This window comes from Giraffa tippelskirchi, chromosome 2 (genome assembly GCF_054371585.1).
Source record: "Giraffa tippelskirchi isolate mGirTip1 chromosome 2, T2T-mGirTip1v1.2.pri, whole genome shotgun sequence".
Classification (NCBI taxonomy): Eukaryota; Metazoa; Chordata; class Mammalia; order Artiodactyla; family Giraffidae; genus Giraffa; species Giraffa tippelskirchi.
Genome location: NC_137276.1, coordinates 218,266,116 through 218,291,834, shown reverse-complemented (window position 1 = coordinate 218,291,834; position 25,719 = coordinate 218,266,116).

Sequence of the window (25,719 nt, the reverse complement as noted above, 5' to 3'; positions counted from 1 at the left end):
GATGCTCATATTGAGATCAGACATGGAATAGCATGGATTTTTAAATGATTATAGGGTAGGAGTTTTGGGAAGATAAAGTAGACTGGGGCATTTCTGGCCAAAGGCATCCCAAGCAGAGGCATGAATGGCCTGTCAGAACTGATGTACAATTTATACAGGAGAGTTCTTGCATACAATCCATCATGTAGTTCATAGATTATTCCTTCAAACTCCCTGTTTTCTCTTAGTCTCAGGTACCATTCTCTAGTGAAAACCACTGTTCTCTATCCCCTGGTTCATGCTAATGATTGTCCCTCCTACTGGGACCCACTCAACATGCTTCCTTCTGTCCATCCTCTCCCAGCATCCAGAATGGACTCTTTATCCTGTGACCTGAGCAAGGTAAGAACGAAGCTATACCTTGACATGTTGAGGATGAAAGTACAGCTGACCTCTGCCTTCAGTCCCCCGTCTCTTAACTCTGGGTCACAAAGAGCAAGGGTTACCATCATTCCAGTGCACCCTGGACAATTCTGAGGGTCCTTGGTGTTGTCTGTTCCATTTTCATTTATAAAATTAATCAGTTAGGAGAATATATGGTCACAAAATTAGTGGTTCACTTGAATATGCAATTGACCTAAAAAACATCTGTTAAGGCTGAAATTGCTCCTGCTTTTTCTTTTATCTTCTTTCTTTCTAAAATCTATCATAGCTTCTTATTAACAGAGATATGATAATTTTCCTGTAGCGAATTTTGTCTGTTTTCATTTCAGACTTAATTCATATTATTTCATTTAAAAATTATTGGAGTATAGTTGATTTGCAATATAGTATTAGTTTTTGCTACACAGCAAATTGAATCAGTTTTGCATATACATATCCACTCTTTTTAAAATTCTTTTCCCATATAAGGTGTGTGTGTGTGTGTGTGTGTGTGTGTGTGTGTGTGTGTGTGTGTTCTCAGTCACTCAGTCGTATTCAACTCTTTGCAACCCCGTGGACTGTAGCCTGCTAGTCTCCTCTGTCCATAGGATTATCCTTGCAAGAATACTGAATGTTTTGCCATTTCCTTCTCCAGGGGATCTTCCTGACCCAAGGCTCAAACCTACATCTCCTGTGGTTCCTACATTGGCAGGCAGATTCTTTACCACTGAGCCATCTGCGAATCCTCCCATATAGGTCACTTGTATCCAAACATTACCAGAGAGAACTACAGATAGAAAAACACACAAAACATATATTCTAATGAGATAGACAATGTGAGTTAAGTTGCAGGAACAGTTAAATAAACACCATCATTTTTTCATGTGGGAATGCCACATTTTTGTTTAAGATTATTCTACATTTGTGAAGGAGAAGTAGAGACCATCTTAGTCTTTTGAAAGTCCCAATAAAAACAGTGATATGTGGAATAAACACAACACACAATATGCTTGGATTCAAGTCAAAGCCCCTCTGATTTACTTTGGAATCAGCAAAACCACTTCATGAAAATCTTTTCACAAGAATCTATCTAATGTAACCTTCACGGTATGCAATATTCATGTGGATTATAGACAGACTGTTTGTCTGAATCAGATTCAGGGGCATTTTGAGGTAAAGTAAGACACTGAGACTCAAGGTGCAAAGTTAAGATATAAAGTCACTGTGCCTAGAAAAGTTCTTCAAGAAAGACAAAACATCTAGGAAGACACTGCAATAGCCAACATGCATTCTCTGGGGTCGCTCCCTGGGAGGCTCTGATTCAATTGCTCTTGGGTAGGACCTGCCTTGATATTTGTATTGAATATTTTTTCCAAGCTCCTCCCAAGATTCTGATGCATATACATGGTGGATAACCACCACAGCTGCTGCTGCTGCTGCTGCTGCTAAGTCGCTTCAGTCGTGTCCGACTCTGTGCGACCCCATAGATGGCAGCCCACCAGGCTCCCCCACCACAGAGGGATATCAATTCCAGACGTATGTTAAACAAATAGCTGTCCTCCACTGATTCAGCACTTGGATCCCTTTTCTCACATGTCTCCATGATTTTAATATTTTTAATTATTAAACTACTTTTTAGAGCACTTTTGGGTGCACAGCAAAATTGATTGAGTACAGAGTATTCCCAGGTATACGCTGTACCTTCTCACTCATCTTTCCGATCAAAGTGGACATTTGTTATAATTGACATATCTGCATTGGCACATTAGCATAACCTGTGGTCCATAGTTTACATAAGGGTTCACTCTTGATGTTGTACATTCTGAAGGCTTTGACAAACATAAATACATGCATTCATTATTATAGTATCAAACTTAGTATTTTATATGTTCTATAATTCCTCCTTGTTCTGTCTGTTAATTTCTTTCCTCCCAGCCCCTGGAAACTGCTGATCTTTTTACCATTTCCTTAAATTTGTCTTTTCCAGAATGCTGTAAAGTTGGAATCATAAAATATGTAACCTTTTCAGTGGGGCGTTTTCAAATAGCAATGTACATTTGAGTTTAATTATATCTTTTCATGGTTTGATAGCCCATTGTTTTAAGGTGAATACTATTCTATTGGGTCTATCTGAAGTTTTTAACTCTTAGATTGTCCCCACTGAGCCTTCAGAGTAACAATACATGATTGTCATTTTACATATGCAGAGATCAAAAGTCCAAAATGAGTAACCCTGGGTTAAAGTCAAGGTGTTGGCAGGGAGAGTTTCTTCTGAAAGCTCTTGCTGCCTTTTCCAACTTTCATAGGTTGTCTACGTACCTTGGTTTATGGTCTCTTCCTTCATCCTCAAACCAGCAGTATACTATCTTCATCTCTCACTCTCCCTGGCTCTCTTACTTCTGCATCTGTGATCACATCTCCTCTTACTGTGGCCCTTCTGTCTCCCTGTTTTAAGGTTAGGGTTGATAATGTTTAGAGCTATTTTTGTTGTTAAGTCACTAAGCCATGTCCAACACTTTGTGACCCCATGAACTTCAATACAGTAGGTTTCCCTGTCCTTCTCTTTCTCCCAGTTTGCTCAGACTCATGTCCATTGCATTGATGATGCCACCCAACCATATCATCCTCTGTCGTCTGCTTCTCCTTCTACCTTCAATCTTTCCCAGCATTAGGGTCTTTTCCGATGAGTCAGTACTTCACATCAGGTGGCCAAAATATTTGGGCTTCAGCTTCTACATTAGTCCTGTCAATGAGTATTCAGTATTGATTTCCTTTAGCATTGACTACTTTGATCTCTCAGCAGTCCAAGGGACTCTCAAGAGTCTTCTCCAGCATCACAGTTCAGAGCATCAATTCTTTGGCATTCAGCCTTTTTTATGGTCCAACTCTCAGCTTCATACATGACTACTGGAAAAACCATAGCTTTGACTATATGGACCTTTGTCAGCAAAGAGATGTCTTTGGTTTTTAATATGGTGTCTAGATTTGTCATAGTTTTCCTTCCAAAAAGCAAGCATCTTTTAATTTCATGGCTGCAATCATTTAGAGATATAAAAAATAAACAGAAATCTCAGTTACACAGAGTCAGGAGATCAGAAGGAGGTGTTTTCATGCTCTGTGAAGAGAGTAGAGCCCAACAGAAAGGAGACTCCTTTCCTGGTAAGGACTAGGCCAATAAATTTATGAACTCTTTATTTACTATAGTCCTCTCAAATTCCTTTCTCCTCTGTAAAAGTATTCTTCTTTCCATGCTGTGAAGTGATTTCATTTGGCTTAGCATTGTTGTGGACTGTAAATTGCAATTCTCTGCTGATCCCAAATAAACCCATTGCTTTTTTGGATAAATATCTGGTAGTCTATTGGTTTCAGGTTTGCATTTTGGTGGCCTGTACTGGGATCAGAGAAGACTCCTGAAGGGCCCAGACTGGTGAGCAGACAAGTGCAGTATTGGTAATTGAGTCCTCTGGGTTCACTTCTTTGCTCACTGACCCTGAATTTGAAGGCATGTCTTTCTCCTGGTTCCAAACTCATGACCTCTTTGCATTTGAAGCTCTCCAGGATTTATTCAGGATCAATACACTTATATTTTTAACTATTTATTTATTTATTTACTTTTGGCTGTGCTTGATCTTTGTTGCTGCACAGGGGATTTCTCTAGTTGTGCCAAGTGGGGGCCATTCTTTAGTTGCGGTGCAGGATTCTCATTATGGTGGCTTCTCTTATTGCAGAGCACAGGCTTTAGGCTTGTTGGTTTTGATAGCTGTGACACATGGGCTTAGTTGCTCCGTGGCATGTGGGGTCTTCCTGGACTGGGGATTGAATCTGCATCCCTTGCATTGGCAAGTGGATTCTTAATCTATAGCCCACCAGGGAAGCCTGGGACCTATTTAAAGGTTTTGTCTTTCTGGCTAAGGTCTTGTTTTGTATATCAGTAGTTGTTTGACACCTCTGTCTGATCTTAAGACAAGACTGTTTCAACCAAAACTAGCTGAAAATGCCTTTGGCCCAGTTCTTTCAGGAATGGGTTGCTTCAGATAAAACTCTGCCAGTTCAGTCTTTGGTATAGTCCTTTGAAGGGCTATTCTCTGGAAACTGACTTGAAAAGCGTTTGACCTGGCTCCTCCAGGAAGAAGTCTGTTTATGTTTTTGTTTGAATTGGCTAGGATTGGCTTGCAAGTTGTTGGAATTGAGCTGTCTGTGCTGTAAGCTGTTAGAACTGCTTTACAATTGTTCTTTACTCTAGAGGAAAAATCTCTAGGAAATGGGATCCCAGCCATCTTAGTACTTTGAGGACACCCCTCCCAACAAGAACTTTGGACAATTGTATCTTTCAAAACCACAGTCTACCCTCATGTGTATTGCTAGCTGAATGGTCAATCCAGGCAAAAAGCTGTTTAGAATACTCTGCTCAGTCCCTCAGTCGTGTCCAACTCTCTGGGATCCCATGGGCTGTAGCCTGCCAGACTACACTGTCCATGGAATTTCCCAGGCAAAAAAACGAGTTGCCATTTCCATCCCCAGGGGAATGTTCCGACCCAAGAATCCAACCCACATCTTCTGTGTTTCCAGCATTGACAGGCAGATTCTTCACCACTGAGCCACTTGAGAAACCCCATTTTGGATATTAACTAACACATTATTGCGTGTATCATTTGCAAATAACAGACCACCTTACCTGCCTCCTGAGAAATCTGTGTGCAGGTTAAGAAGCAATAGTTAGAACTGGACATGGAAAAAGTCTGGTTCCAAATTGGTAAAGGAGTATGCCAAGGCTGTATATTATCACCTTGTTTATTTAACTTACATGCAGAGCACATCATGTGACATGCTGGGCTGGATGAAGCATAAGCCAGAATCAAGATTGTTGGGAGAAATATCAATAACCTCAGATATGCAGATGACACCACACTTATGGCAGAAAGGGAAGAAGAGCTAAAGAGCCTCTTGATGAAGGTGAAAGAGAGAGTGGAAAAAGCTGGCTTAAAACTCAGCATTCAAAACACTAAGATCATGGAATCTGGTCCCATCACTTCATGGCAAATAGATGGGGAAACAATGGAAACAGTCAAGACTTTATTTTTCTGGGTTCCAAAATCACTGAACATGGTGATTGCAGCCATGAAATTAGAAGATGCTTGCTCCTTGAAAGAAAAACTATGACAAACCTAGACACCATATTGAAAAGTAGAGACATTACTTTGGTGACAAAGGTCCATTTAGTTGAAGTTATGGTTTTTTCCAGTAGTCATGTATGGATGTGAGAGCTGGACCATAAAGAAGGCTGAGCACCAAAGAATTGATGTTTTTGAACTGTAGTGTTGTGTAAGAGTCTTGAGAGTCCCTTGGCCTTCAAGGAGATCAAATGAGTCAACCTTGAAGGAAATCAGTCCTGAATATTCATTGGAAGAACTGATGCTGAAGCTGAAGTGCCAGTACTTTGGTCACCTGATGCAAAGAACTGAATCATTGGAAAAGACCCTGATGCTGGGAAAGATTGACTCAGGAGGAGAAGGGGACGACAGAGGACAAGATGGTTGGATGACATCACCGACTCAATGGAGATGAGTTTGAGTAAACTCCAGGAGATAGTGAAGGACAGGGAAGCCTGTCATGCTACAGTCCATGGAGTTTCAAAGAGTCAGACACAACTGAGCCAATGAAAAACAGCAATGACATGAGGTGAGGGTTGAAGTTCTTTTTTCTCCATGTCCACTTGTTTCATATCATTTTTAAAAAGTACATTTGCTTTGACATCTTTGTGAAAAAAACAAAATAACTATGAAACCAGTAAGCTTGGTTTATTTCTGGAAACTCTATTTGGTACCACTGATCTACTTTTGCCTATTCTTTAACCAGTACAGTGTTGATCTGATCACTCTAGCTTGGTTTTAAATCTCAAAATCAGTTAGTGTAATTTCTCCAAATGTAGTCCTTTCAAAATTGTGTTGGCTATTCTGAGAACTTTGAATCCCCATATAAAGTTTAAGACCAGCTTGTCAATTTTTGTTTTTAAAAATCTCTTCGTTTTTGAGTTGAGATTGCGTTGCATCTATCGATAAATTTGGGAACAACTGACATCATAATTGACATTATCTCCTAGTCATTGAACACCATCAAATTTTCATTTATTTAAGCTTTCATTGTATCTCCCTGTTTTGTTCTATAATTTTTACTATAGTGATCCTACATGCATGTTGTTAAACTTATCTCTAAGCCTTTCACGATTTGGATTCTATTATAAATATATTTTAAAATTTTTATTTTCCAACTCCATTCCAGTATTTCCGACACACTCTAGTATTCTTGCCTGAAAAATCCCATAGGGGCCTAGCATGATACAGTCTAAAGAGTTACAGGGTCAGGCATGACTGGGCAACTGAGCACACAGCACACACACACACACACACACACACACACACGTATATATGTATGTGTAATTCTGGTTATATCTATATTCACATTTATCTCTATTTGACTATCTATTTCTCTATTTACCATCTATCTCATTTGTTTGAGTTTCCATTGTTCTGAATTGGATAAATCACACTTTAAGTCCTTGACAAAAATTCACCATTGGTGCATGAATGGAAGGCATGTTTCATGTACAGTTGCATTTATTTTTAGTAATGTAAAAAAACACCCATTTATCCATCTCCAAAAACAAAAGCTTTGCTGACAATAAGCTACATCTCACCATAAGTCCCCTCTTGAAATCCTCTCCCCTGTTCCCCATATTCAAGTACCAGCTTCCTGAATCTACCATTGAGTTTATTGAATCTTTCCTTTGTGTTTAGGCTTTAAGTGATGTTTCCAGGCTTATGTCATTACAAGTAATTCAATAATAAATATTTGCAATATATCTGCAGCGTGCATATATGCTTAGTCACTCAGTCATGTCCGAGTCTTTGAGACCCCATGAACTGTAGCTCGCCAGACTCCTCTGTCCATGAGATTCTCCAGGCAAGAATACAAGCGTGGGTTGCCATGCCCTCCTCCAGGGCATCTTCCCAACCCAGGGATCAAAGCCGCCTCTCTTTTGTCTCCTGCATTGACAGGTGGGTTATTTACCACTAGTGCCACCTGGGAAGCCCTTATGCCACAAACTCCAAGGAATAATGTTGAGTGACACACCTAAAGAAAACAGTGAATGCTAGCTGGACCTGCACATTATCTGGTGACCTGAAAGCAAACATTTCTCAGAACTGAAACTGATGACACCTGAAGAAGACCTACTGATGGCATTTACATAACAAGATGGGTAGGAGAGATAATTCTCAGATAGTTTTCATTCAAGAACTTCCTTTTCCCCTCTATGAAAGCATCTTCTTCCCTTGCCCTTTAGGGACTTGCATGTGGCTCTCCATGTTTGCAGACACTAAACTGCAGTTGGCTGACACTGAATAAACTCATTTTTGCTAGAGAAATACCTGGCAATTTATTTGTTTTAGTTCAAAACCTCTATAACTTAATTATGTATTTATCTTCTCAATCACATAAATTCTCAGGGATAAATTACGATTGCAGTGAAAATTAGAACAAAAGAAGGAATACATTTCCAAACATCTAACATTCAGAGTTCTTTGGCTGCTAGGGGAGAGCTTACAAAAGAAATTCAGATTCTAAAATTGTTCCTGCAAAAGATTTTTAGCCAATTTAAATGAAAAGTGTGAAACTCTTTTCCTTTTTTATATCCTGAAATCACACCTCAAACCTAACAGAACTTATTCCACTATTCCTTTTTTCACCCTTATAATCCTCCATTACACTCTGCTCTGACCCCCTCTTCTGACCTACTTCAGCTTCCCTCTGCTGAACAGCAGACCTGCATATCTCAATTACCTTTTTAAGTTAAATCTCCTTCAGATTAGAGCAAGCTCTTTGTGACCAATTTTAAGCCTTAGTTTCATTCTTGCAAAGAGCTTTCCAAAGCCTAGACATCAAAGAACAAACTTCCCAGAAGGATTCAGAACAGATCTAGGAAGATACGGAGTTGTTGTCCATATTAATTTTTTTCTTAAGGTAGTAGAGACCTCAAGTTCAAACAATTGGATGGAAATGCAGGGCAGAAAAATCTCATAGTGTTGTGAGAAAATCTTTCTCCCCACTTCAGTCCATTCATTATATTGAAGATCAGAAAAGTTCTTAGAAGCTTTACAGGTTCTTTAAAATATTTTGGAGACTATCTCCAATGTCTTCCCTAAGAAAGTAGATTGGACTCTAATCTGTACCTGCAGGTAAAGAAGAAATTAGTCCATTTGAAATTTCAGGAATAAAATTTCTAACACTTTTAGGTAGCATTAAGCAGTTGATCCTGAAGTATATGTGAACTAAACTCTTCTTTTTGAGAACAATATAAGCCAGAAATGAGAATATAATGTGAAGAATATACAGCAGTGAGGATTAGTCCTGTTACCAAAACTCCAATACCTCTATAGATATTTTGAAAGAGCCTAGGAAGCAAAGCATAAAAAGATACAGAATGAGTTGGTGGCCTTAAATGCTCCCATTTCTATTATTAATCATCAAGGTGAGGGAGACTTTTGATAAAAAGAAGTGTAGATGTGATAGATAGAATGAACATTGGAAAAACAATTGTCTTACACTAGCTAAGACATTGAATGAAAAAGAAAAAAAAAATGTTGATGATTAATAACACTGCTCAAGGGATGACCAAGTATCTATTTTACACTTAAATTCACAATGAGAAATTCCATGCAAATATTACAACAGAACACTTGAAAATGTGTGATTGACTTGGGTGCCACAATATTTAATATGCACCCTTTAACCAAACCCAGCTTCTTTCTTAGGATCAAAAAACTAATTACAAGGCAGGTATCTCTCATACTCCTCAGGTTTCCCTCACCTCTCATCCTATAATCATTATCTTCAGACCTTAAAATTGAGGGATAGTCTTTCCTCTCTTGTGATATCACATCTGCTAATTAAAAAGAGGTTTCCTATGCAAATAGAATTCTCAGATCAAATTCTCTCTAATGTACTCTTTTTTTTTTTTTGAAAACTACAAGGACAGCTCAATTTATAATCAGGCCATAGATATTTTGAATATTGCCTTAACAATATCCATACGTGTAAGTCAAGCCCAAATTGAAGATCTTTCTTTGCAAGCCAAATTTCTAATGAATCACATAATTATTGGGGCTAAACCCAAAAAGGAGAAGGCAACGGCACCCCACTCCAGTACTCTTGCCTGGAAAATCCCATGGACGGAGAGCCTAGTAGGCTACAGTCCATGAGGTTGCTAAGAGTCGGACACGACTGAGCGACTTCACTTTCACTTTTCCCTTTCATGCATTGGAGAAGGCAATGGCAATCCACTCCAGTATTCTTGCCTGGAGAATCCCAGGGATGCCGGAGCCTGGTGGGCTGCCGTCTGTGGGGTCACACAGAGTCGGACACGACTGAAGCGACTTAGCAGCAGCAGCAGCAAACCCACAAAGGTACCAATTGATACATCAATAACTGCAGAAGCAGGCTTGCACAGAACCCCTTAAAACTAGAAATTAAAGAAAAACTAAAAGACTGGTTTGAAATATGTAAAATAATACATCAAGGCTGTATATTGTCACCCTTTTTATTTAACTTATATGCAGAGTACATCATGAGAAACACTGGGCTGGAGGAAGCACAAGCTGGAATCAAGATTGCTGGGAGAAATATTAATAACCTCAGATATGCAGATGACACCACCCTTATGGCAGAAAACGAAGAAGAACTAAAGAGCCTCTTGATGAAAGTGAAAGAGGAGAGTGAAAAAGCTGGCCTAAAATTCAACATTCAGAAAACTAAGATCATGGCATCTGGTCCCATCACTTCATGACAAATAGATGGGAAAACAGTGGAAACAGTGAAAGACTATTTTTTTGGGGCTTCAAAATCACTGCAGATGGTGATTGCAGCCATGAAATTAAAAGACACTTGCTCTTTGGAAGAAAAATTATGACCAACCTAGACAGCATATTAAAAAGCATAGACATCAGTTTGCCAACAAAGATCCATCTAGTCAAAGCTATGGTTTTTCCAGTAGTCATGTATGGATGTGACAGTTGGTCTATAAAGAAAGCTGAGCGCCAAAGAATTGATGCTTTTGAACTGTGGTGTTGGAGACAACTCTTGAGAGTCTTTTGGACTGCAAGGAGATCCAACCAGTCCATCCTAAAAAAGTCAGTCGCGAGTATTCTTTGGAAAGACTGAAGCTGAAGCTGAAACTCCAATACTTTGGCCAGCTCATGTGAAGAACCGACTCATTTGAAAAGGCCCTGATGCTGGGAAAGATTGAAGGTGGGAAGAGAAGGAGATGACAGAGGATGAGATTTTTGGATGGCATCACTGACTCAGTGGACATGAGTTTGAGTAAATCCTGGGAGTTGGTGATGAACAGGGAGGCCTGGCATGCTGCAGTCCATGGGGTCACAAAGAGTCGGACATGACTGAGCGACTGAATTGACGGAATTGAAAACCAATATTTGAAAGCCTTGCAGAGGTGAAGGTCATCCCTTGAACCTATCTATGTAATTATATTTTCTCAGCATTGAAACTCATCTGAAGAGGCTTGTTGAAATAGTAATCACCCCAGGGCCATATTGAAATAGTCATACTACACTTTCTTGTGGTATTGAATGTAAATGGGTCTTTATCCCTTGGGCTGCATTATAATTGTCAACCTATGTTCTACCTTCTTTAGTCTCCTTAAGGTAAATATATAGTACTTGTTTGCCTTTTCCAGGGAACATCAACATATCTGGATTATTAAGGTATTTCTTGTACACAATTCTTTATCCAAGATAAAGAATTATTTAAGAACTTAAGTATACTTTTGTGAATGTCTAATTGCTGTGTTCTAATGGTGGAATGAGCACATTGATTAAATTTATTGTCTTATTGTTTGAACTTCAGAAGGATTTACAATTTTCAAAGGAAACTTTACCTTTTTAAATGAAAGGACTTGGTATAGCCAAAGGAGATAGTCATCTCACTTCTAACAGATTACAAACAATTCAAACACTCCTGATCTCTTAAAGATAATTAAGACAATTTTTAAATCCCACTGGTTCCTGTAGAAAATGGGTTCCCAACTTTTCTTCAATTATAATGGCAATATTTTACTTAGGTGGTGCTAGTGGTAAAGAACCTGCCTGCCAATGCAGGAGACGTAAGAGATGTGGGTCAAGAAGATCCCCTGGAGTAGGGCATGGAAACCTACTCTACTATTCTTGCCTGCAGAATCTGATGGACAGAGGCTGGAGGACTATGGTCCATAGGGTTACAAAGAGTTGGACATGACTGAAGTAACTTAGCACAGTCAAATATAGTAAAGTAAACATTCTTCCTTAGGAACTAAAAGAGCATTAAAGATTATGTAATTTAAAATTAGCACTTCCAACAACTCTCAAATTCAAGTCTGCCTCATACTTACAGATCTATCTACATTTTGGTAGAATGGTCTGGAGAAGCACTTGATATAATGACAGCAGTATGGAAATTACCAATGATCAATAACTTACTACAGCTTTTTATCTGGACTAGTGCCAGAAATTTCCCCAACTTGCCTCAGTGAAATAGCAGCTAAATCTGAATTAGTAAAACCCAATGCTGCCTTATTTTGAAGCTTTCACTAAACTAAATGGCTCTTAGTGATTTACAATCTTTTTAGTCACTGAAAATACACAATTTTTTTCTCAAAAATATGACACGACACTTATCCTATAAAATCCTATTATTTTCTCTTCATCAATTTCATTCATAATACTTTAAATCTTCAAGTCTTTTCCATTTCCTAAACAATGAAAAACACATAACTTTCTAGCATTTATCTGAAAGACTGCCTGGCTCTGAACAGATTTATTAGAAACTCTTATAAAAAGAAGTCCAGATTTAACATCACTTGTTGATGGGTCATAGTTTAAGATTGATAAAGGAGACTATCAGGTTAAATATATGTCAACAGATCTTGAACACCCCTAGAACATGACTTCTTACTAAGTAAAAATCTGCCCAGGTCAGATTTCATTGTTCCCTAAGATAGTTAAAGGGATACTGGAAAAAGAATCTTCACAAATTAAAAGAGAATAATTCTTGGCACTTTCAGGATAGTCAGTTGTTGGCACCAGAGAATCTCAAATGAAAAAAAAAATAATGAAATCTTTCACTATCATTAAGAACAAGCTGGCCACTGTAGTCAACTGGCCTATTTCTCAGTCATTGTAAAAAATGCTATGCAGTTGTTATCCCAGGAGAATTACTAACAAATGATTAGTCAACATTTTTCCCAAATAAATGTTGGAAGAGCTACCATGAACACTTCATATGTGGATATATTCATTAGAGTTGATTAAGAAAAGTAGAATCAGTAGAGGTATACTGAGAGTTGAGTCATAGGAAATTGGCTAATGTGTTTGTGGGAGTTGATGAGGCAAGTCCTAAATCCGTAGTCAGATTTCCACAAAGGATAGACTGAAACTTTCAGGCATAGACTGAAATTCTTCTTCAGAGAAGACACAGCTCTGGTTTAAATGCTTTGTAATGAACTGAACCAGTCCCACTCGGATGATCCAGAATAATCTTCTGTCCTTAAAGTCACTTGATTACTGACTATAATTACTTCTACAAAATATCTTCACAGCAACACCTAATTTAACTTGAGACTATAGCTTACCCATGCTGGCATACTAAATGACCATCACAGTTAGTCTATATTAGTTTTCTATGGTTGCCATAACACGTATGTTGATACACTTAATGGGTGTGCCACATTTCTCTGAGGTGGGGGGCGGTTCATTTTTCTTTTTTTTCTCTTTCTTCTTCAGATAGCACAATCCATATCAATCTATCTTCAAATCTGCTGATTATTTCTTCTGTCAATTCATGTATAAATAATTGAGCTCATCTGATGTATACTTCATTTCAGTTATGACATTTATCAGCTTCAAAATTTCAATTTTTTCCTTTTATATAATGTCTACCTCTTTATTGATATTCTATTTTTGGTGTGACGTTGTCATCACATCTTCCTTTACTTTTTAGTTCATGATTTATGAGAACATATTTATAATGATCACCTTGAAGCTTTTCCTGTTAAAAGTGACATCTGGTTGTTCATACACACAGCCTGCTTTTGTTCCAATGTATGTACTCTACATCCCAGATTTTTTGCATGCTTCATACTTTGTTCTTGCAAACTGGACATTATAAATAATGTATTATAAGAACTTGGGATACTACTGGTGGTATTCAACCCACTTCAGGGCTGAATTATATTAGTGATGTCTATATCCCTCACTCAACATTGCTATATCTACGGTGTTATTCATCAGGAAGGCTTTTTCTTTAAATAATTGTCACTAGTTTCATTGAGGCAAGGGTTCTGGGGCTCCTCACACTGTCATCCTGGAAGTCAGCTCTCTGTTTCTATTTTAAAGATTATATTGTGCCCACTTAGATAATCCAGAACAGTCATCCTATTTTTAAGATCAACTACTTAGCAAATTTAAATTTATATGTAACCTTAAATTACATGTTTCTATGTAATGTAACATAGTCACAGGTTCTGGAGTTTAAGAAGTAGACATCTTTGGGGGAATGGGGAGACTTTCTATCTACTGCAGAGACATAGCAAACAGTGGTATTGGACTCTATTAACTATATCCCCATAATATAATGATTTATATTCCAGTTTAGCCTAAAGCATCACCAACACAGTCAATGAGAATTAATATGAGCATACTTTTCTCTTCTTGTGTCAAACCAGGCATACTTTTCTGTCTTTGTGTAATACAGGTGCTAAGAGTATTTACATGCTCCTGTGTTAAAAAAAAATACTGAAAGCAAGCAAAACTAACTTTAGGTATTTATTCATATTTATTTTTAAGACAAGACTGTGGACCAAATTCAATAACTAGTCAAGAGTGATAGCATGCTTATTAAAACTCCTTTCAAGACTCATTTCTCACTGTTCAAAGCCATTAATTTATAACCTCTACCCTAATTCAACTTGTTTCCTGCTTTGAAAGATCCATCTTAAGGTCACTCAGTTCATACCATAAAAATCCTGCATATTTCTTTTCCAAATATCCAAAGCTTGTGACATTACTGAAGCTCTGTTGAGGAGTGTGTGTGTATGCGCATGTGGGTGTTTTGTGTGCCTGTTTTTCTCCATTACTATAAGAATGTTAAGCTTTGCTTTATCATCTGATTTTCATGATGACCATTTTTTTTGAAATTTGACAATTGACAATGAATCAAGAAGGTAAGTAGAGGAGAGACAAGATATTTACAGTGGAAAGCTTGAAAGTTAAAAGGAAGCAATCCATACTGTGATGTTGTACATTACCTTTTGGCATATCTTTAGAATAAACTATCTTTAGAATAAGGATAATGGAAGCAGAAAATGATGTTGCAATCATTCAGTTACAAAGAACTCTAAAGTGCAGAAATAAGGGTTTCAGAGAAACATTAAGAAAAACACAGATTTTTAGATGGTTGTTGCTTTTTTTCTCCTCTAAGATTTCTGTGGTTTACTTATTGAGATTAAAATATGTATGGTTGTTGCTTTGCTTTGCTTATTCATTTTCTATTGAATCTATTCTTAGGATATTCAATGTCTCTATTGAAACTAAGATCATGGTGTCTAGTCCCATCACTTCATGGCAAATAGATGCGGAAACAGTGGAAACAGTGACAGACTTTAATTTTGGGGACTCCAAAATCACTGCAGATGGTGACTGCAGCCCTGAAATTAAAAGATGCTTGCTCCTTGGAAGAAAAGTTATGACAAAACTCGACACCATATTAAAAAGCACAGACATTACTTTACCAACAAAGATCCGTCTAGTCAAAGGTATGGTTTTTCCAGTAGTCATGTATGGATGTGAGAGTTGGACTATAAAGAAAGCTGAGCACTGAAGAATTGATGCTTTTGAACTGTGGTGTTGGAGAAGACTCTTGAGAGTCCCTTGTACTGCAAGGAGATTCAACCAGTCCATCCTAAAGGAAATCAGTTCTGAATATTCATTGGAAGGACTGATGCTAAAGCTGAAACTCCAATACTTTGGCCACCTGATGTGAAGAACTGACTCATTAGAAAAGACCCTGAGCCTGGGAATGATTGAAGGCAGAAGGAAAAGGGGATGACAGAGGATGAGATGGTTGGATGGCATCAGCGACTCAATGGACATGAGTTTGAGTGATGGATAGGGAGGCCTGGTGTGCTGCAGTCCATGGGGTCACAAAGAGTTGGACATGACCGAGCAACTGAACTGAAATGTACTGATTGAATCTATTCAGTCTTTCTTTTCTATTCATTTCACTAATAAGTTAACAGAAGTGGAATATGTTTTTCTTTTATGCCACCATAAAGAAAGAGGAATTAAATAGTTCTAGATGTTTTGCAGAGGGTTTCTAGTTTCTACTCATTATTTGCATCAATATTCTCTGAAGTAATACTATATCACTTTGAATACTGTGCTAATGTAAAATATACAGAAGTAAATACTTGAACTTATGGAGCAAGAAGAGATCTGGATATCATAACCAATGAATTTCAACCCTGTCTGTAGTTTGAAATCACCCTGTGAAGCCACATCTCTCAGTGGTAGGTCTTGGTTTCTCCACAGATGGTTCTGATCATTGGTGATAGTTAGGCACTACTGATATAATTAATCTGCCCTACTCTGAATTTTTGGAAACAGAGATTCCCAGAGTTTATGTCTTCATTCAAGGCTTTCAAACTAGTAAGTGGTAGTTGTGAAATTATAATCTGTTATCTCTGATGTCAAAGTGAGAAACCTGACAAAATAAGTCATGAAAATACAGCTAATATTATAATCCATGCCTTGAGACATTTATATTGCTATTGATTAAGGTCGTGGTTGCAATATTTAGATTAAATGTTGTTGTTTAGTCACTAAATTGTGTCTGACTCTTGCAGCCCCATGGACTGTAGCTCACCAGGCTCCTCCGCCGATGGGATTTCCCAGGCAAGAACACTGGAGTGGGTTGCCATTTCCTTCCCCAGTAGATTAAATAATTCACCTTAAAACATTCTGATTCCTGTGTATCAAGCATCAAGAAATAATTACCTATGGGACAAATTGAGCCTGTCACACATTTTGTATGGCCTGTGAGCTACGGATAGCTTCTGTATTTTTAATTAGTGGACAAAATTTTTAGGAAAAATAATATGTGGTACATATTAAAATTATATGTAATGAAAATTCAGTGTCTGTGAATAAAATTTTAGTAGGAAATTCATTCTTATTCACTCTAGTACTATCTGTGGTTACTTTCATGTCACAAGTTGGGTGGTTATAACAGAGATTATTGTGCCCATGAAGCATAACCTGTTTACTTTATGGCCTGTTGCAGAAAAGATTTGCCAAACCTTGCTTTATAACAAGGAATTAAAAGTTCTGGATCTGTGCAAATTAGTGGGTGTGTGTAACTGTGCAGCATATGGACTGGTTGAATGCATTCTTGTGCCTGCTCCTCTGTATTCCTTTAATGACACTCATTATTCTATTTGACTTTAATTGTGTTCTTGAGTTGATATGTTAAAGATTAATGACACATTTATACTAAATCAAGAGTCACAAGATAAAGCAGAGAATAGAAGGCAGAATGGTTAAAGATTTTGTTTTTATTTTTATTTTTCTTCTGGAGAACTTCTTAGGATTTTATGTGTAAGGGATTTAAGCAGTTACGGCAAACTTCCCAGAGGATGCATAACTCTGCCACAAACTTGTCATATAGCTGACAGGACACCTATGCTACACTATTTGGAAAAATATGACAAGCTGATGGGCAGTGTCAGTCATTTTGGGTTTAATTGAATATGAGTATACATAATATTTGTATATGTCTCTAGCTGAGAAAGATAACTTCAAAACTGGGTGCTTGATGAGATAGTAGTAATTGTCACAAAGCAATATGGATCTCTGTCCCCATAGCAAGATATTATATATTAATAGATATAAAGTACTGAAGGGCTTCCTGTACAAATGTTGCTACTAAGTAATTAACATTTCCAGTGGTTAACAAGCTATGGGATGGTGAGGACAGTTTCCTGTCGATTATGTGAATATGAGTCAACTTGTTACACATTAGAATTAAAACAACAATGTCAACAATAACAGTAATAACAATAGGGGCAGCATCAAACACTACTTATACAAAACCCATTCAAATCCTCACAGAGACCCTACAAGGTAGAGGCTATTACACTGTGCTATGTACACTGTACATCATATTGTACAGATGAGGAAAAAAAAAACACAGAGAAGTCAATTAGATTGACCAAGGTCATACAACTAGGAAAAGGAAGAATTTGATTTGGAAGGAAGAAGGCAATTTGACTGCAATTTTTGTTCATAAATATCTTTCACTGCTTACTTAAACTACAGATTACATAGCATTTACATTAAACATCAGAATCATGTTCTAGAAAAAAAGAAAAAATGTAATTCAAGGTATGATTTTTTTCCAAAGGATTTGAAAACACACATAGATAAATAAGTGGATAAATTTGTTTTGGCTTTTTTAACTGAAAAACAGGAATTCTACTAATGGGACTATCTCTGAGATTACAGACAGTTAGATGTGTGAATTTTTTTCTAAGGAAAACAGAACACTCTAAGGTTATACTAGAATGGTTACTTTTCCCCTTAATTGTTAAAAAAAAATGACTACTTTTCGCCTCTGCCAGCCTGAGCATAAGGGGATATTTTTCTGGTTTTATCTGTGATAATCTGATACTGCTTCTGGAGGTAAAACTCACAAAAGGGCCTAAATAGGTTTAACTCTAGTTCACACTGAATCTCCAGCAATTTGTTAATCGCTCTGTAAATCTTCCAATCAGTTAGTTCCAGAGCCTTCTGCTTACAGTACGCTGTGATTCTCTATACTTGGCTCTTTCTTCAGTTTTTCATGTTGGCAGTTTACCCATGATCTCAATATTCTAATGGATCTAAGAAGGGTTGTAGATTTTCAGTTTTTTGAGTCTTTATCTGCAGTGAGAACAGAAGTGATGGCTTTAAAGCTCTTTACATGTGGCAGCAGGTACCACCTCTTCTTCACCTTTAAGTCATCTACAGTAAACTTGTGCCTATATTCCTGTGGCAGTTCTCACATATATTTTTGATTTATACTTATAAGTTGGCATTTTAAATGTAGTATAAATTAGTAAACTATTTCAATATATTTCCAGTAATGTTCAGTTTTTTTTTCTAATTTAGACATTTAGAGAAATTTCAGCTAGCAACCTCAACTTGGAAACAAAATTAAATATTTGAGCTAAGTTGTAAAATATTTATGGCTTTATGACTGGCTTTTATCAAATGAGTGATTTTCTTTCTAGGAAAATTTCCCCTTTGATTTCTACATAATTTACAAATATGCATTTTAATTTATGCATTTGATTAATAACGTGACATAGCAATTAATTAAATGTATACATATACATATGTTTATACTTCTAGGTTCTTTATTATAATACTTTTGCTTTCTTTGCTGTCTCTAATTTTCACTCTAAATATAATATAAGAGCACTACTTATACTCACAAAAATGTTTTAACTGAGGAAATCAGCAAGACACAATTTCAGTGCTGATCATTCTTCCTTTAATTATCTGATCTCTTCCAAATTAACCTTATTGCATAAAACAAAGATTGTAATATCTATTTGGCTGAGTTGCTGTGAGAAATAAAAATTATGTATGCAAGTTTCACTCTCCACAGTACATGCCATGTTGTTAGAAATTAAATGAAGGGCAGTGACAACACATTACTGAACATGTACATTTTATTAAACATCATCAAAGTGTTATACTCCAAGACTATTAAATGCAAGAAATAAAAGTTCAAGTGAAAAAGTTCACCTTAAAATTAAATGTGTTTATTTTCCTCTTAAAGAACCTACCATGTCTGATGTACAATCTTTCTTTGTTCAATTTAATACAATGGAAGTGAAATTCAACTGGGGGTGATGATAAATGTTGTTTTATTGCCAAAAGGGCTGTTCTCCCCTAAAAATATGTAGAGTAGGAGACCCACTTTCCTATAATGAATCACCAAATGTTTTGCTCTTGGCCTGGATGGAAAACCATAGACACACCTATAATCTAATAGATACTGTCTATTAGATAAAAAAGAATGGAGCCTAACATAAAATAGTTCTATGGGAAAACCAATTAATGTTTTATTTTCCTGAATGTTTGTGATGTTAGACATATAACTCATTTTGCTTCTGTGTGTTTTGGAAAAGTATAGAGCAAAACATCTTTATAGGTGAAGCAGAAGTAGGAGAAATAATGGTCTGGGAGATTTGTAAGATGCTACATCCCAAAGTTCTCTCTTAAGGTGGACTGGAAGTCCACGCCTGCACATTTTCCAAGTGAATTGGAAAAGCTATTGTATCAAGCTATTCTACAAGGCCTTCTAGAACTAACACTCAAAAAAGATGGCCTTTTCATCACAGGGGACTGGAATGCAAAAGTAGGAAGTCAAGAGATACCTGGAGTAACACGCAAATTTGGCCTTGGAGGACAAAATGAAGCAAGTCAAAGGCTAAAAGAGTTTTGCCAAGAGAACGCACTGGTCATAGCAAACACCCTCTTCCAACAACACAAGAGAAGACTCTACACATGGACATCATCAGATGGTCAATACTGAAATCAGATTGATTATATTCTTTGCAGCCAAAGATGGAGAAGCTCTATACAGTCAGCAAAAATAAGACTGGGAGCTGACTGTGACTTAGATCTTAAACTCCTTATTGAAAACTTCAGACTTAAATTGAAGAAAGTAGGGAAAACTAAACCATTCAGGCATGACCTAAATCAAGTCCTTTACTATTATACAGTGGAAATGAGAAATAGATTTAAGGGATTAGATCTGACAGACAGCCTGAAGAACTATAGATGTAGGTTTGTGACATTGCACAAGAGGCAGTGATAAAGACCATCACCAAGAAAAAGAAATGCAAAAAGGCAAAATGGTTGTCTGAGGAAGACTTACAAATAACTGAAAAATGAAGAGAAGCAAAAGGCAAAGGAGAAAAGGAAAGATATGCCCATTTGATTAAAGAGTTCCTAAGCATAGCAAGGAGAGATAAGAAAGCCTTCCTTAGTGATCAATGCAAAAAAATAGAGGAAAAAATAGAATGGGAAAGACTAGAGATCTCTTCAAGAAAACTAGAGATACCAAGGGAACATTTCATGCAAAGATGGGCTCAATAAAGGACAGACATGGTATGGACCTAACAGAAGCAGAAGATATTAAGAAGAGGTGGCAAGAATACACAAAAGAACTATACAAAAAATGTCCTCATGATCCAGACAACCATGATGGTGTGATCATTCACCTAGAGGCAAGCATCCTGGAATGTGAAACAAGTGGGCCTTAGGAAACATCACTATGAATAAAGCTAATGGAGGTGATGGAATTCCAGTTGAGCTATTTCAAATCCTAAAAGATGATGCTGTGACATTGCTGCACTCAATATGCCAGCAAATTTGGAAAACTCAGCAGTGGCCACAAGACTGAAAAAGGTCAATTTTCATTCCAATCCCCAAAAAAGACAATGTCCCAGAATGTTCAAACTACCACACAATTGCACTCATCTCACATGCTAGCAAAATAATGTTGAAAATTCTCCAAGCCAGACTTCAACAGTAAGTGAACCATGAACTTCCAGATGTTCAAGCTGGATATAGAAAAGGCAGAGGAACCAGAGATCAAATTGCCAACATCTGTTTGATCATAGAAAAAGCAAGAGAATTCCAGAAAAACATCTACTTCTGCTTTATTGATTACACCAAAGCCTTTTCTGGATCACAAGAAACTGGAAAATTCAAGAGATGGGAATATCAGACCACCTGACCTGCTTCCTGAGAAATCTGTATGCAGGTCAAGAAGCAACAGTAAGAACTGGACATGGAACATAGACTGGTTCAAAATTGGGAAAAGAGTATGTCAAGGCTGTATAATGTCACCCTGCTTATTTAATTTTGGTGCAGAGTACATCATGCGAAATGCCTGGCTGGATGAAGCACAAGCTGGAATCAAGATTGGTGGGAGAAATGTAAACAACCTCATATAGGAAGATGATACTATTTTAGTATCAGAAAGTGAAGAGAAACTAAAGAGCCTCTTGATGAAGATGAAAACGGAGAGTGAAAAACCTGGGTTGAAACTCAACATTAAAAATCTAAGTTCCGGCATCTGGTCCTATCACTTTATGGCAAATAGAAGGAGAAAAAGTGGAAGCAGTGACAGATTTTATTTTCTTGGGCTCCAAAATCACTGTGGAAGGTGACTAGCAGGCATAAAATTAAAAGATGCTTGCTTCTTGGAAGGAAAGCTATAACAAAACTAGACAGTGTATTAAAAAGCAGAGGCAACAATTTGCTGACACAGATTCATATAGTCAAAGCTATGGTTTTTCCAGGGGTCATGTATGGCTGTAAGAGTTGTACCATAAAGAAGGCTGATACCTGAAGAATTGATGCCTTTGAATTGTGGTGCTGGAGAAGACTCTTGAGAGTCTGCAAGGAGATCAAGCCAGTCAATCCTAAAAGAAATCAACCCTGAATATTCGTTGGATGGACTGCCACTGAAGCTCCAATACTTTGGCCACTGATGTGAAGAGCTGATTTATTGGAAAAAAATAATCCGAAAGATTGAAGGCAAAAGAAAAAGGAAGTTGCAGAGGATGAGATGTTTAGATAGCATCACTGACTCACTAAATATGAATTTAAGCAAACTCCACGATATACTGGAGGACAGAAGTTCCTGCAAGTTGCAGTTCATGGGGAAATCATGAGTGACCTGACTTAGGGACTGAACAGCAACTGTACTTGAGAAGGCAATAAATTATAAAAGGTAAAAACTGATAAGCATTGAGAACTAACTGGAAGCTCCAACAGAGATGATGAAACCCAATCTATCTAACTTCCAGCTGCAACTAAAATCCTTTGCCTCACAATTAAGAATGCACAGGAGTACTTCTGTGACAGAAATGACTGTTCTGTAAAAATAAGTTTAAAGTTATTTTAGCTTATATTTGAAATCATGGAAATCACAAAAACAAGAAATTTTTAATAGTAAAAAAAGCTTAGGCCACACTTTGCAACTGGGGAAATGTTATTTTGGTAGGTCATATTTAGACAGAGAATAGATAAAAGAAAATTGCAGAAATCTTACAGTGGGTTTAGGGGTTTAAACATGAAGCTAATGATCAGGTCACTGGAAAGATGTAGATGAATTTCCAAACAGCAGAGACTTAAAAGATAATGGAAATTAGAATCACATTAAACCATTTTCTACTGAAGCAAGATGTTTTAATAAAGCAAACATCAGGTAAATATGTCTGTGGAGCTTTGTATAAAGTTTAGGAGATAGAATTAGGCTTTTTGCTTGTCAACACTATATACTTTTGTGGTCTATCATTGTGTAATTTTGGAGTCAGTTATCCAGAAACTTCTAAGTGCATATCTATATATTGAGAACATGGTAGTAGAAATAAAACTCCAATGAAACATTGCAAACAAAAAGTTAAGATGAGGATGCTCATCATCCAATTAAATGAATCAGCCTTTTAGATGGGAACTAGGTTTTCTTGGAACTGTACCTTAAAGCTCAGTTGCACATACTAGAGCAGGATAAAAACATTCAGGGATGGGCATTTAGGAGGAACTTGGCACCACTAGTAGGGTGTATGTGTACTTTTGGGCTGTTGCCCATAGAGTTTTCAGTAAGCCAAAGCACAATAAAAGGAATAGAAGCAACTTTGGCTGAATCATACTTGAAACCAGCAGAATCTGCCAACTCTGAAAGCAGAGGCAAAGGCTGCAAAAATAACAAAGTAGGAGCACAGCTTTTCAATCTTTTCCAAACAAAGGAGGTTTAGACAGAAATAACTCTTTTCAGCATCCAGACTGAAAGAATGTTGTCTTTGCCCACCCACTCTATTCATTTGATCTCACCACCTTGACTTTCACAACTAGCTTGTATATACTTCTGGACACAATCTATTGTCTTTTAGCAAGCTGAAATTAAGTATCCATAGAGAGACCTTTTAGCAATTACAGACTTTGCTGGTCTGTAACTCATGTGGAGAATGAACCTAATAACTTTAGAAGATGTGTCCTAAAATTAGTTTGCCTTTGTAAGGCTTTCAGTTCTTACATTTTATATAGCTCTTAATTGCTCAGCTCATGCTATAGAAACCTAGTGCCCATATAGGATATTGTGTGCATGCATGATCTGTTGCTCGGTCATGTCTGACTCTTTCCCACCCCATGGACCACCAGCGTATTGTTGTTGTTGTTGTTGAGTCACTAAGTTGGGTCCAACTCTTTGCAACCCCTTGGACTGCAGCATGCCAGGCTTCCCTACCCTTCACTGTCTCCTGGAGTTTGCTCAAATTCATGTCCTTTGAGTTGGTGATGGTATCCAACCATCTCATCCTCTGTCACCCTCTTCTCCTTTTGCCTTCAGTCTTTAGCAGCATCAGGGTCTTTTCCAGTGAGTCAGCTCTTCACATCAGGTGTGTATTCTCTGTTTAATTCTGAATCAGGACATGTCTTCTTTCTGATCACTACTGCCTGGTACAACGAATGAAGACAGAAAAGAGTTGAATTTCCCTTTTCCCTCTTGTCTTCGAACTTCCACAGAGGATGTGATGGATGACTCAGGTTGTGAGGCAAGAATAAAACCTTTCTCCCCTGTATCTTTTGCACACAACATCAAGTGCAGAAGGACTATCTCCTTCCATATAAATAAATAAGAATGTCACAGTTATCAGCAATTACAGCCCTCCATGTGGGCCAGTGAACCCTGAGGAAACTTAGAAAGGAAAAGGGTACCTGCCATGTAGCAACCATCAGACTGCAGAAACTCCTTATGGTGAGCCCTGAGGAAACTCAGGATGTGAAAACACAGGATATTAGCCCCAGACAGTTGAAGTCTATATCAAAGAAAAGGTTTCAGTGAGCTCACACTCTTGCATCTTCCCATACATAGAAAAACACTAAATTCTTCAACTTGAGATATTTGGTTTTCTTTCAGTTCAGTTCAGTCGCTCAGTCGTGTCCGACTCTTTGTGACCCCATGAATCACAGCACGACAGGCCTCCCTGTCCATCACCAACTCCCGGAGTTTACCCAAACCCATGTCCATCGAGTTAGTGATGCCATCCAACCATCTCATCCTCTGTCGTCCCCTTCTCCTCCTGCCCCCAATCCTTCCCAGCATTAGGGTCTTTTCCAATGAGTCAGCTCTTCGCATGAGGTGGCCAAAGTATTGGAGCTTCAGCTTCAACATCAGTCCTTCCAATGAACACCCAGGACTGATCTCCTTTAGGATGGACTGGTTGGATCTTCTTGCGGTCCAAGGGACTCTCAAGAGTCTTCTCCAACACCACAGTTCCAAAGCATCACTTCTTCAGCGCTCAGCTTTCTTCATCGTCCAACTCTCACATCCATACATGGCCACTGGAAAAACCATAGCCTTGACTAGATGGACCTTTGTTGGCAATGTAATGTCTCTGATTTTAAATACGCTGTCTAGGTTGGTCATAACCTTCCTTCCAAGGAGTAAGCGTCTTTTAATTTCATGGCTGCAATCACCATCAGCAGTGATTTTGGAGCCCCCAAAAATAAAGTCTGACACTGTTTCCACTGTTTCTCCATCTATTTCCCATTTTTAATAGCAATTTTTTGATATTCCAACTACCTGCCCATTGTTGAAAAACTCCTATATATCCTGGGACGCCCATCAGCTCCTTTGAGCAGTTTTTTAGAGCTATCTGAAATGCTGTCTCCTGGGCTGCAGTCCTCATTTTGCCCCAGATGAAATTTAATTTACTACCCTCACTTTGTGCCTTTTTTTTTTAAGTCAGCAAGGGAGAGCAAAAGAGTGTATGCCTTCAGAAAGTACAACCTTGAGCTGCCACAAGCAAATTACATCCTGATCTAGAGGACACTTGATGTGTAAATAGTAAGATAGAAGCTGCCAAACACCTAGATAATCTCACAAAGTTTAATGCTACAGATTTCGGTTTTGTTACATTCTCCATTAGTGATTGGCTGTGAGCCTCTATTGAGTCACTTTATGTTTTGTCTTTAAATTTTCTATTAAATGTGTGGACAAAAAAAGCAGAACAGTGCAAATATATAAACATATTTATTTTCTAAGAAAAATTAGGCAACTAAAATTTCAATAATGGAGGAATATGATACAAATTATAATTTTATAATAATTTATTAATTCATTTGATAAATGAACATTGACTCGTTCAACAGA